Source organism: Euprymna scolopes, chromosome 30, assembly GCF_053919585.1.
Source record: "Euprymna scolopes isolate OS-2025 chromosome 30, ASM5391958v1, whole genome shotgun sequence".
In the NCBI taxonomy this organism is placed as follows: domain Eukaryota; kingdom Metazoa; phylum Mollusca; class Cephalopoda; order Sepiida; family Sepiolidae; genus Euprymna; species Euprymna scolopes.
In genome coordinates, this window is record NC_136511.1 from 79,046,432 (window position 1) to 79,061,274 (window position 14,843).

Sequence of the window (14,843 nt, forward strand, 5' to 3'; positions counted from 1 at the left end):
CATTTTGCATTTCAACTTGATATATGTCTGTACTCGTTATTCCTCCATGCAAACAAAGATTTTACTTGTTATAAACCTATTCTTGGTGTATGCTCACTATTTTATGTTAATTTCCGTGTTACGTGACCAGTAGTTTTAGAGTTTACCAGTAAATATTTACCCAACGAGACACACACATCTACTGTTTTATTTTTTTTTATATATAGATCGATAAGTTTTCTTCTATATTTCCTATTAATTTTTTCTCGTGTCCTTTCCTTCCTACTGATTTCGGTATGTTTTCGGCCAAGGTTCATTTACATTTATCCTGCAAGCAAAATTCAAATTTATTTATGACTAAGACAGTCTGTACATTTATAAGCGACCGGAAGCATTGTTTTTACTTCATTATTTCAACGATCCGAATATATTTATTTGTCTCCTCCGGTATCGAACATTTCAACAATATTTTAAATTCAATTGAGACATTTACAGCATTAAGCGCTTAATTTGAATGGATGCAATTTATATTTGGTACATCCAGTTATCTATGTAATGCCTCTTTCCATCGCTTATCTGTCACCCAGCGGGCAGAAATCGTGATACCATTGGCCTGCTACGATCATGGTTAAAATAGCATTTCTATTGGTCTGTCATTCTTCCGTTTCCAATCGTATATTTGTTTGTCTCTAGTTCTTCTGCTTGAAATAGCAAAGCAGTTGATTTGTCACTTCGATCATTGAAATAACATTTCGTTTGCCACTTTACAGTTTTAAATATAATATATGTCTGTTGTCTTTTTGTTTGAAATAGCGTATCATTCCCGTCTATTGTTTGAAATAGCGTATTGTTTCCGTTTATTGGCAACTCTCGTGTTTGAAACATTTACCACTTTTTAAAAATATATATTTTATACTGTTAATAAAAATACAATATGCACTTTAAATTTGTATTATTTGGGTTGTCCAGACTACTGTTCTCGCCTTAAGTGTTATTTTCACAACATTTCGATCGATGTAACCTCCGACTTTCTTTAGATGTATTTTGGCGAACCTCGGAATCTTTCTATCGAACTCCAAAATTTCGAACCGAGCTCTTTAATTAATCATAATGGATAGCATGTTCTCATTCCGTCAGTTAAAATCCTAAGTAATTTGCATTTATATTTCTAGTGTCGCCCGCAGTGAAGATTGAACCATTAGCCCCACAGAAGAGTGTAAATTACAACTGATCACAATGCTACGGATCATCGCGGACAACACACATCTGAAAAAGCGTTGTGAAAATAACACTGAAAATGATAACAGTAGTTCGAATTATCCAAATAATACGAACTATGAATCCTTATCTCAAATTTCCAGAAACACATGAAATTATGTTAAATATTTTATTTAAGTTTTCGGAGTTTTTCTGATCTTCTCGGTAAGGATCGTGTTTGAAATTTTGCTCCACTTTTCAAATCTTAAATAGTTATAGCAATGCAATAGGCCCTTCTTTTCTGCAACTGATCATGGTCGGGCTTTTAAACCTCTTTTATTCTCCTTTTTGGTTGCTAGAGTTTGTAGCGATAGGTGGCCAGGACCTTTTTTTATCAAGGTCTGATGGCTGACATGGTTGGCCTCTGTCATGACTATAGTACCACTCCTAGAGAAGAGACAGTTTAAAGTAGGGTTTCCCAACAAGGTCCGTACTGTCTACCAGATGGGGGTGTTGTGAGACCAGGTAGGCGATGGCTAAATTTATCATATTGGGGGCCCTGGGATTTTTTAGGAGTGATGAAAGACTGAGCGTTTCTAGTAACATTACTTGGTGTTTCTCAACTCAACTTTTGATGGATTCACAATTCATGTGGAAATTGATTGCATTACCCTTATTTTTAATTGGAAAATTAATGCGAGAATCATAGCCTGTAATGTTGAAAAAGCTGGTTAACTGTTTCCTGAATCTGACTGATTTCTGATTCACATTTACAGCAAGTTTTTTTATCTATCGGATGGGTCTTAGGAATAGAAACCGAATGGATGTAGGAGAACGTAGTGATCTAAGACTTTTTCTATCAAATATTGAACCAACTTTGCACAAACTTGTTGCAACAATAATGCTCACATCGATTGGTGATTCCTGTGATTATTTATATGATTTTATTTGATTGATTATTGTATTAGTAATGATTGAAATATTAATTGACCTACTTGATTTATAGTTGTTACTGTTTTCATTTCAGTAGAATTTTGTTGAATAAACTTTATGAACATTTATTTATTTATATATTTTTCACTTTAACTATGTACTACCACCACCACCACCACCACTACTACTACTACCACTAACGTTATTTTGTAAGAATGCATATAGGAAGGGAGCGGTAGTAGGTATCGGAGTGTTCTAAGAGGACGTTTGCTGGAAAAGGTTGGGGAATCCTGGTTTACACTAATACTTACGAATTCCTGCTTGATGCATAAACAGGTTTTATCCTGGGTGCCGGCCTTCCCGAATTTAGATTTAATTTTTATTATTTTTTTGTATTCATTAGCTAATTACTTATTGTCAGCTGTTTCTTATTTGGTATTTAAAGCTACGGTCTACGTATATCGCCATAATCAGCAGGTTCCATTGCACACCACTTTCATTAGCGATGTTGCCATCTTTCATGTGGCCCCTTTAATATTGTACAAATCTTGTTTCTAGTTCATCTATAGTTGTCTCCAGTGTGTTTGCCACAATTCGATCTTCATCCATTACTTCTTGCTCAGCGAGCGATGTCTTAACAGTGACACAAAAAAGACTGTGGAATTTGTGTATTATACCAACCAGAAGTTCTTTATTCGTGATCAAAAGATTCCAACTTCTATTTCCGAAAAAACTAAAGATATTTTACTAAAGAGTTACCATTTATCGATATTTATAGCTAAGTTAAAATAAGGTAAAAACGATGACATGAAGTTCAGAGGCAAGAGCATAATTTCATTTGTATACTTTGATCCCTATTCAAAATAGGCCAGGGTTGTCTTTACGTATCTGAATTCTATTTCCAGTTATATGCGGTTCGTCAGTATAACGAGGCTATAAGAGTAGGTTAAGGATGAATGCAAAAGAAGAAAAAAGTGTTTTTTTTATATCGGGTCAAACCTTTTTGGTTTCAAATTTCAATCTTTTATTTTCAGAGTTTTTTTTCTATACTGTATCTTATTCTCCTCAAATTTTTGGAATTACTCTTATTTTCCGTACGTTCCATTATCTTTAAGCTTTATTTGAACAAGGCCATTAGTCGCGTGCTCTCGTGTAATGAATGAATGCGTGAATGGAGGATTGATATGAAATTCTTAAAGATAAACTAAAATGACCGAAAAATGGGCTGAAATGACTTAAATAAATAAAAAGTAAATGACTTAGAATGATTTAATGAACTAAAGCATGAGTTGAATAACCTTAAGAATGACTTGAATGCTTAAAAATAACTGGAATCCTTCAAAAACAACTTGAATGATCTGGAGAATGAGTTGAATGGCTTGGAGACTAACTGGTTGTAAAGAGACTAACTGGTTGTAAAGTTAAATTAATACAGAAAAGTGACCCCCCACTTTATATCACAAAGTTACAAACTTAAGTACATCATGTAGTAAGAACAGATACTACACTTTTATCGGCCAAAAGGCCAAGAAAAGCGGTGTTCATTTGCTTCCCCACCGGGTATTTATTTGCTCCCCTACCGAGCAAATTAGGCACAAGGTCGATTTTTAATGTGAGGAGTGAAGAGGAAATGGGGACCAACTCCCCGGGGAGTAGGGGAGCTGGATAGTGACAATTGGTATGGAGGGTTGCCCCTACATTGACCAAGGTCTTATATGTGGGGTCGCCCCACATATGATCTTTGCTTGCAGTATTTGCCGGAACAGATGGTATTTATTTGCTCCCCCACCGAGCAAATTAGGCACAAGGCCGATTTTTAATGTGAGGAGTGAAGGGAGGGGAAGGGGAAAAGGGGACCAGCTCCCGAGAGGTGGGAAATGGGAGCTGGTTAAAGGTCAGGCATGTGGAGTTGCCCCCACATCTTGTCTTTGCTAGTCATAGCTAGTCATAGCTTGCAGCATCTGCCGGAACAGATGGTATTTATTTGCTCCCCCACCGAGCAAATTAGGCACAAGGCCGATTTTTAATGTGAGGAGTGAAAGGAGGGGGAAGGGAAAAAGGGGACCAGCTCCCGAGAGGTGGGAAATGGGAGCTGGTTAAAGGTCAGGCATGTGGGATTGATATTTATTTGCTGCCCACATCAGCAAAATGTTGCACAAGGCCGGAAAGTGGGAACCCCGCAGGCTCCCCTAAAGGAGGGGCACTCCTGCAATTTTAAAAATTGCCTGAGTAACCCCGTCGGCATTCCCCGGTCGGGGCGCCTCAGGCAGCAAGCAATAAACTTGCCCCACCGGAAAGCTCGGTGGCAAGGCCTGGGAGGGTGGACCTCCTAGGTATTACCCAGGCGGTGTACCTCAGTCCAACAGGTGCTGGGCCGGTTCCCGGCCCCTCACCTGTTGGACTGAGTGTCAAGTGACGAATCCTTGACTTGACTGGTCAGGCATGTGGGGTTGCCCCCACATCTGGTTTTTGCTAGTCATAGCTTGCAGTATCTGCCGGAACAGATGGTATTTATTTGCTCCCCCACCGAGCAAATTAGGCACAAGGCCGATTTTTAATGTGAGGAGTGAAGGGAGGGGGAAGGGAAAAAGGGGACCAGCTCCCGAGAGGTGGGAAATGGGAGCTGGTTAATGGTCAGGCATGTGGGGTTGCCCCCACATCTGGTCTTTGCTAGTCATAGCTAGTCATAGCTAGTCATAGCTTGCAGTATCTGCCGGAACAGATGGTATTTATTTGCTCCCCCACCGAGCAAATTAGGCACAAGGCCAATTTTTAATGTGAGGAGTGAAGGGAGGGGGAAGGGAAAAAGGGGACCAGCTCCCGAGAGGTGGGAAATGGGAGCTGGTTAATGGTCAGGCATGTGGGGTTGCCCCCACATCCGGTCTTTGCTAGTCATAGCTAGTCATAGCCAGTCATAGCTTGCAGTATCTGCCGGAACAGATACTACACTTTGATCTTGGCCAAAAGGCCAAGAAAAGCTAAGAACAGCATTTATTAAAAACAGACATTTGGTCTTAACCAAAAAGGCCAAGCACAAAAGTGTTACGGACAGACAGACAGGTCGACAGACCGACCGACCGACCACCGACCGACCAACGGACCGACAGAGTAACTTATAGAGTTGCTTGCACGCGACTAAAAATCACAGTAATTGTGTTGTTTATCGGCCTGATTTTACTATTATCAAATAATCGTCGGATACAGCAAACCCTTCTATCTCGCATGTTTTTTCTGCTTGTTAATTATTATACTGCATGGAATTGTGCCATGCTATTTTTGCACTATAATGTTGCAGGGCATGTTGTATGTTGTAGGGTATGTTGTATGTTGTATGTTGTAGGGTATGTTGTATGTTGTATGTTGTAGGGTATGTGGTACTGCTTTCTTACTATTTTTCTGAACAGTATTTTGTAATGCTTTCTGATTATTACCTTAGACAGTATTTTGTAATGTTTCTTATTATTACTCTACACATTATTTTGTATTACTTTCTGACTATTACTTGACATACGTTTGTATTGCTTTCAGATGATTACTATGCGCAATATTTGTATGGATTTATGATTAGAAAGTATCCTGTAATTCTTTCTGATTATTACTTTGGCGGGTATATTTATAGTATGACTTTTTGATTATTAAACTTTACATTCCCTTCACACTTTTTCTTTAGAAAATATTTTTTATTGCTTTCTTACTACATTATTACTTTCTCTTGACAGTATTTTGTATTGCTTATTGACAATTACTCGAGACGTTATATTGTATTCATTTCTGATTATTAATCTGGATTGTATTAAATATGATTTTCGTTTTTAACTTTTGCAGAAATATGGCATTGGTTTCTGATTATTACTGTGGACAGTATACTGTATTGCTTTCTATATTATTGTATTAGGAAAAAATTTTGTATTGCTTTCTGATTATTAGTCTTTACAGTATTTTCTATTGCTTTATTGCTAATACTCTGGACAGTAATGTGTATTATTTCATAATTATTACTTTTGACAATATTTTTTATTGCTTCCTTTCTATTAATCGTGACAATTTTTGTATTGCTTTTGGACTTTTGGTCTAGACAGTATTTTGTCTTGCTTGCTGACTATTACTTTTGACAGTATTTTAGTATCGCTTTCTGACTATAATTCTGAACAGTTTTGCACTATAATGTTACAGGGTATGTTGTACTGCCTATTACTAACTTTTACTCTGGACAGTATTGTGTATTGCTTTCTGACTATTATTTTAAACCTTATTCTTTCGTGTATCCCGCTTTTTACAACGAACAACGAACAGTATTTTCTACTTCTTTTTTATTATTACTCTGGATAGTAATTTGGACTATATTTTGAATGCTTTTAGATTATTACTCTAGACAGTATTTTGTATTGCTTGCTGAATATTACTCTGTATTGCTTTGTGACTTATACTCTAGACAATAATTTGTATTACTTACCAGCTGTTATTCTAGACAATATGTAATATTACTTCCTTAAAATTTCTTTCGTACAATTACTTCGGACAGTATTTTGTATTGCTTTCTGATTATTACTCTTGACAGAATTTAGTGTAGCTTTCTGACTATTACTTAGCACGGTATTATTTTGGCTTTGTATATCGCTATGAAGTGTTCGTTTAGTATTATTTATTTGCTTTAAAATTTTTAATATTTGTTCCAACTAATTACATTTTTCTGTCGGTTTAAAATGCAATTGATTAAACATTTTCATGTGTTAATCTTTCCAATTATAAATTCTTTTATGATTTACCTATTCATCTAGATACTCCTGACGACACTACCTCATCAATAAGATATGAGAGTTAAAATAGGCAGTAAAAATATCATAATTATTCTCTGTATAAACTTACAAACCTGCTCGTATGAAATTTGTTACTTATATAAGAAGATATCAAACCCATTTTTCCTGTAAGCTCCTATTATGAACCGAAAAATGTTGAAAAAGATATGAAAACAAATAAAAGTGCATTTAACATTGTCACGTTAGTGCAAGTTGACATTGATAATTATGCACGTGACATCATCTTTATTAGACAAGTATTAAAAAAAGAATGAGAACAGTAAGAACAAAATTAGATTTTGCGATATAAAAATGGAAATTAATATTAAAGACGGACGTTTGCGATATAAAAATGGAAATTAATATTAAAGACGGACGTCATCATATTTTTATTTCATAATTTTAATTACACATCTTCTTATACATGTTTTTATTTACGTTGTCTTCTTACAAGGGAAAAGTTTGAAAATCTAGCTCCTACCGAAAGGACACTTTGGACTGGAACAAAAAAATGCGTCATTTGCGAAGGATTTCTCATTCAATGAAAAAGGGCAGAAATGGTTTAGTGTAGTAGACGGATAGCAAAACGGTTGCTTTAAATACAGTTGTTGATGACGTCAAGTTGGTCGAAGGGTGTATACGTTACAAAACTTGTAAATGATGTTTTTCCTTTTTATTATTGTTTCTTTTTATGGTCGTGTTGTTTTATGAGTTTTTAGTCATCGTTTGATTTCTCTTTTCAAACCTTTAGAGGAACTATAACGATTTTATGGGAAGTTTCTATACACACAGACAGAACAAGAAAGCTAAAAGCCCGGGCGTGATTGTCAAAAAAAAAAAAAAAAAAAAAAACTGAAACAAAAAATGCAATATCAACAAATACTTACTGTAAATCGTCGTCATAATTAATATTTTTTTTCATTCCATTCATCATTTTTAATCCTCTCATGATATTATTCACCATTCAACTGACAATTCATCCATATTATCAATCCTTATTCTCTAGCAGCTTTTGGCCTTGATACGTAATTACTTATTAGTAAAAACATGCGTTTATCATATCTAGATACGAGGATCGTACCAACACGGAGCCTTTCCAGTTGGATTCTACGCACTTTCAAAACGAGAAAAAAAAACCTAATGCTGACACTCTGGAAGTCGCTGGACTCCGGACAGAAAAGGTCATATTCAAGCATTAGAGGTCATCCAGAAGTCGTTTCTAAGAAAGATAACTGGTTATAGTCAATTGAATTATTGGCAACTGCTGGATACGTTGAATATCAAATCGATTCAACGCAGGCAAGAAAGATATTCAATCATCTATACCTGGCGTATGATGGAGAACCAGGTGCCCAATGCTGGTATACAGCACCATATCTCAAAACGTGGCAGAAGGTGTGTGGTACCACCCCTAACCAGTGCCAGGGACAACTGGATCCGACGGCTCAGGGAATCGAGTTTAAATTCCCGGGGTCCTACGCTCTTCAATTGCCTGCCACGTAACATCAGAGAGATCACGAACTGCAAAACAGAATCTTTCAAGTCGGCACTGGATACCTGGCTGAAGTCTGTACCAGACGAACCTCAGATCCCCGGTTATACCGCTATGAGACGCAGTGAATCCAATAGCTTACGCCACATGCTTGTCTGTGTAAAGAGGGACAGCGAAACGGTGCAGCGGTCTATTGATTCGACGCCGCCTATACCGTCCCAACTGGAGGCCGCTTGCCGCAGTGACCTTGGAGGGCTCTGACCGCCGAAAGACATCACACAAATCACACAAATCGTAATATATTTTTTTTAATTCAATTCTACGAGACGGGAGTATTACAACTGAAATGAGCGACCTTTTCTCTTCCAGAATTTTTTTTTTTTTTACATAATTACCGCTATTTTCAATACACTTTTGCCAACAATGAACTATGGTTGGGGCATGAGCGTCCGGAACGCTCTTTGTCATACGAGGGTCGGAACAAAAGTAATATTTATTATCTTTTTAACCCCAAAACTTAAAGAGTTACGAAGACGGGAAGATACTATTTAAACGAGTAACTTTTTGTGCCCCAGAATTTATTTTTCTACATAGTCTCTGTCTTTCTCTGTGCACTTTCCCCAGGAATTCAATAACGCATCTTTGCTTGTGACGCACATCCATGGTAGGGGTTGTTTTCTTAGAGTCTCACACTGGCAATATCTGCCGAAGACAGACGAAACTTTCTTGTCATGAATGCATCAGTTCAGTCATTATAACAATACAATTTTTATCCATTAGGACGGAATAATAAATAGGAGTCATTAATTTAGAATATCCATCTCAGTTGTAAATCGCCCGATCTCATTTATGAAAAAAAGTAGATTTTGGCACTAGGTGTTTCCCTGTAAACAACAACATGGTCGTCTTTAGCTCAATGCCAAAAAAATGCTTATAATAAACCGTCTTCCTAAGTAATCACATTTTGCTCATTCCATTCGCTATTTTCAACCCTCTCATAATTAGGGCTAGGACAACAGCATATTCTTTTCCTAGTTTGTAAACTCGAGTATATATCCGACACAGACATAATTAATCAACCGAGAACCACATCACTCTACATAAAAAAACATATATGGATATATACCTGGGAGTCCAAACAAGTAAAAGAATACGCTGTTGTCATAGCCCTACTTATAATTGATAATCCATTCATGTCATTAACCCTTATCCTCGAGTGTCTATTAGTCTAGATAAGTGGTAACTAATTACTGAAAAGAAAAACCACGGATTTTTATATTTTATATTTTTTGTGAAATATTGGTAGCTTCATTGCAGTCTGTAGGGAAAACACTAAACGTCAATAAGAAAGAATTTCTTTTGTTCTTTTTTATATTCTTTAATATTTATGTGTGAAAGATTAACTTCATGAGACAAGTGTTAAAAAAGTTAGACAAGTGCTAAAAAAGTGAATAGAAAAAAAGTACATGCAATCTTGTCATGTGAATGGAATTAACATTAAAGATGGATGTGGCTTTTAAGTTGAGACATAAAACCGCGATGGTATTTCCATTTCCCAATTTTAGACTTCATATAATAGTGCACTTGTTGATGAAAATCGGGTTGGTTGGAGGATGCATGAGTAAGACCACTCATCATTTCCCTGGATAACGTCTATCTTGTTTTTTTTTGTAGTTTATTATGATCATGCTGTTTTATGAGATCGTCAGTAGTCATTCTATTTCTCTTTTCAGACCCGGATATAAACACTGCAGAAACTGTAACCATTTTATGAGACTTTTCTGTATACACAGACAGAACAATAAAACTAATCGCCCAGACATAATTATCAAAGAATATATATATATATATATATATATATATATATATATATATATATATATATATATATACTTATAGAGAGAGAGAGAGAGAGGGAGAGAGAGGGGTACTTGCAGACTACAATATAGCTTTCAAAGTTTGCAGAAATATATAAAAATATAAAAACCGTACCTTCTGTTTTATGCCAAGAATTTTAGGATTTTTATATTTCTCTCTCTCTATATATATTTTCAAACTTTGGATATTACATTGCACCGGTCATTATGAACACATTTTCCTTTTTTATTTACCTCCATTTCAGAGGTTTAGACAGAAGGCAAGTGTAGGTTTGATGAATTGTTTCTGTGGAACGAACTGGAGTTTGATTCAGAATAACACTTACAACTCACACTTGACCTTTTGTCTAACCAAGGAGGTGTCACATGATTGCAGCGTTGAATTATGTGTTTTAGAAAGAAAGGATATTTGAAATGTTATTTTTTGCCGACGGAAGATATATCTTGCTTTTTTGTTTCAATTATCGCCGTGGTAGCACTCGGAAAAAAGGAGAGGCCGAATCTGTAACGAAGAAAAAAGAAGGAGTGAGAAGAAATGGAGAGGATTAGCGAGTGGAAGAAAAAGCTTAATAGGTCTCAACACCCGTCTACTTTGTGAGGATGAGTCAGCTATTTGACAAGGTAGTGACGCACTGCTTGACTCGTTTTGTTCTAAAAATGGACAAAGAAAAAAAAAGAGGGTAGCAAAATTCGGAAGAAAGAGAATAATAACAATAAAAATACATTTTCTAGACTGCTCAGCAATCAGTGATGACTATGAGACAGTGGAATCCTGTTCCGTGCAGTCCACAAAACTGAAAGCCCAAAACTGTGCTCTCTCTCTCTCTCTCCTCAATCTTCCAACCATCTTCCACTATTTGGTTGATGCAGACTCTATACTTTTTTTTTATAGGAGAGGAGTTATAATCTTGCAGTTTCAAGTTTCTATGTGGTGTTACTGTTTTTTTGTTTTACTACTATTTCAATTTCTAGATAGTCGGTTAGAGTTTATAGTTCATGTGGGTTAATCTTTGCATTTGAGGGGTTTCCTTAATAGTGCAACATTTTTCACTTTTTTTATCCGTTGTATATTCGAAGCCACTCATCTGATTTGATTTCTCATATTCGACTTTCGAAGATTTTCAGGATTTTTCCTAGTGCTCAGACAGTTATTGGTGTTATCTCGACTTTTTTCATGTTCCATATCCATTTTCAGGTCTCTGGACAGTTCCATATATTTGCCTCGCTTTCCGTCCCTTTGCTATGCTGTAGTTTACTAAGACCAAGAAATCTACGATCTGACAGGATATTTCCTTCCTGTTAATTATTATGATTCTCGGTGTCCTTGCTTGGATCGGTTTATTCTTTTGTAACACTATGGCCTATAAAATTTAATGACTTCCGTTTTCAGGTAATGCTACCGGTTTGTATTTGCAGCAATTGTCTGAGTCTTCAAGTTGAGGCTGTTTGCATAATTACAAGTGTAATTCCTTCTCCGTCTGGCCATGTTTATTATCATATCATAGGTTAGTTTGTTGCGTTCACTTATGAGCTTTATCATGTCGTCTCCTTCTTCGCAGACTCTGCGTTTGGTGTTTTCTCGGATCTTCTCGATGTAAACTTTTAAATAGTTTGTTTTATCTTATTTAGTAATGATTTAGTTTCACTGTTTTGCTGTCCTTTTCGTAAAAGTGTTTTTTTTTTGCGAATCTCATCGTTTTGTCATCCTTATGAATGATTCGTGTAGCTATTGCTCTTCTTATTTTTCTTTTCTTGTATTATGTGTTGCCTTTCTCTTCTCCATCTTGTTAATTTGTACAGTGTCTGTTGCTTTGGTGATTAGCGTTTCTGTGTTCTGATTATTCATTTCTCTAATTATTTTTGGTGTAATTTACAGTCTTCTATACTAACCAATCCTCTTTCTGTGTATTTAATTTTCATGTAGGTTAGTATAATCCGTTGTGCATCGTCATAAGTTTCCAAGCTTTATGACTATGAATGGCCTAGAGTATCTTTTAAATAAGACTAACTATATTATTATTATATTATTATTATTATTATTATTATTATTATTATTATTATTATTGTTGTTGTTATTATTATTATTATTATTTTTTTTATTATTGTTATTATTAATATTGTTGTTGGTATTGCTATTATTATTGTTACTATTATTAATATTATTGTTATTATTATTGTTATTATTATTGTTGTTATTGTTATTATTGTTATTATTATTGTTGTTGTAATTATTATTATATTTATAGTTATTATTATTATTGGTCTTATTGTTATCATTATTGATTGATATAGAATTGATTTGTGTGCCATAAATAAGAATCGAAACCAAAACATTTAGCGTTCTGGTTTTAGTCATTATCCTTAGAGCTATTTACAGATCTACAAGAACACGTTATAATTTAACCGACTTTAACGTATAAATGTATATTTGTGCATGCGCACAAAAGCATTTTAAATTGACTTCTGCCTGACAAGTACTAATGTTTTTCACATGTGACTCCTAAGCAGCTATTTTTACCAACTAAAGATCAAATCAAATTTGTTTCACAAATCCAAATCCCATATTAAATTCTAAGTCTGTAGACAAAAGAATGACAGAGGAATTGTGTAGAGTATTTTCCTCAGACAGACAATCAAATAAAGTTACACACACACATGTACACTATTAACTCCTAAACTAATAAACCGAACAGTATTAATTTTAGAGTACAGCCGCTGAACGTAAAGTGGTTCAAATGTGGTTTGTGTTTTGCTTAAATTAGATTTATGCAAAGGAGATGAAAGTTGTAAAATTTCTTCAGATTTTCGTGAAATTTAAACAATAAATATCAGCTATTCATTAATAAATATTACCCACATTTTAATTTTGGGGGCATTTTACATATTTCAGGGTTTTAATATGAACATTACCCCCAATTTGATTATTAAAATATTTCAAATTTCAATTTAGTTTAATTCATGTCATTAGAAAATCTATTAAGCAAAATCCCGTAAATTTCAATTTCTTTTTTAAGAAGCATTAAACTTAAGCATTAAATTTCAGTTTCCTTTTTAGAAACCTTAAACTTAAGCATTTAAGTTTCTTTTTAGAAACATTAAGCTGAAGTATTAAATTTCAATTTATTTTTAAGAAACATTAAACTTAAGCATTAAATTTCATTTTTTTAAGAAACATTAAACTTAAGAATTACATTTCAGTCTTTTTAGAAACATTAAACTTAAGCAATAAATTTAAATTTCCTTTTTTAAGGAACATTAAACGTAAGCATTGCATTTCAATTTCTTTTGTACGAAATATTAATGTTAAGCATTAAATTTCAGACGATTTCACGAAGCAAAATCAGGTAATGAATTTTTATAAAAATATGTAATGCTATTTAGCATTATTTTATCTTAATTTTAATATTTGTAAGTGTTTTGATGTCAACCTTATGGATTAAAATGCACTCTTCTCTTTACTACAATGACTGGGTAGATATGTCCATATAGATATGGCCCTCAGGATTATTCATGAATGATACACACTTGACAGTCGGGCGGACGTATAATCATAGTTTTTATTTTTTTGTATTTATTTATTTGTTTGTCTACATATTTTTTCCGCTATACCGAGTTGTGTTTCTTCCGTGCGAGTCCTTTCTGTTTAGAGAATTAATTTTACCCATCCTGGGACGGGTATTCTTCTCAACCCACGTAATAAATGAAATGCACAGAGGAATACCAAAGCTTATATTGTTGTAATCTTTTGATAACATAGGTAGTCTAAAAATAACCAATCATCATTTAAGTAGGAAATCTCTTGACGGGGATTGAGACTTGTCAATAATGATTCAGAGTTCTCACGTAATTCTCTTAAGAAATCAATCATCATCAAATATCGACTGGTTTGGTCTGGCCAGGTTCTTTGTTTGGAGAGCATCCAACTGCTGGGATTGTTATAGGCAAGTTGAAAAGCCTAAAGAGAAGTGATCCGAAGTAAGAATAAAGGAAAGAATCTATACACAATATCTGAAAAAGATATAAGCAACAGAAGCTATATTAATGGACAGGTATTCGTTGGAAAATAGGGGGAAGCTAGGTTCAATGGGTCTTTGATTTGAAGCCAGAACGATTGTTTATGCAAATAAGCTCATTTGGTGCAGGAAATAGAAGGGCACAATAACAGAGTAAATATATAGTCCTTCCATTACTACTGAACGAAGTCGTGCTTATTTTTCTAATATAGGTCTACACTGAGGTCAGATAATCATTGTCGCGAACATTCGAAGTAAATGACTTTACTATTTTTATCCGCCAACACGGTTGGGCATGGAAAAGCATGAAGGCTATTGTTGTTGTTGGTACTGTTGTTGTTGGTATTGTTGTTGTTGGTACTTTTGTTGTTTGTACTGTTGTGGTTGCTACTGTTGTTGTTAGTACTGTTGTTGTTTGTACTGTTGTTGTTGATACTGTTGTTGTTGGTATTGTTGTTGTTGGTACTTTCGTTGTCAGTACTGTTGTTGTTAGTACTGTTGTTGTTGGTACTGTTGTTATTGGTACTTTCGTTGTCAGTACTGTTGTTGTTAGTAC

The 14,843-nt window shown here is 34.9% G+C and overlaps 1 pseudogene; it reads right to left on the bottom strand.

The window, feature by feature from the left end:
- Window positions 1-4,915: 4,915 nt before the first annotated feature.
- On the bottom strand, window positions 4,916-5,089 carry LOC145255057 (U2 spliceosomal RNA; annotated as a pseudogene).
- Between the last annotated feature and the right edge of the window lie 9,754 nt (window positions 5,090-14,843).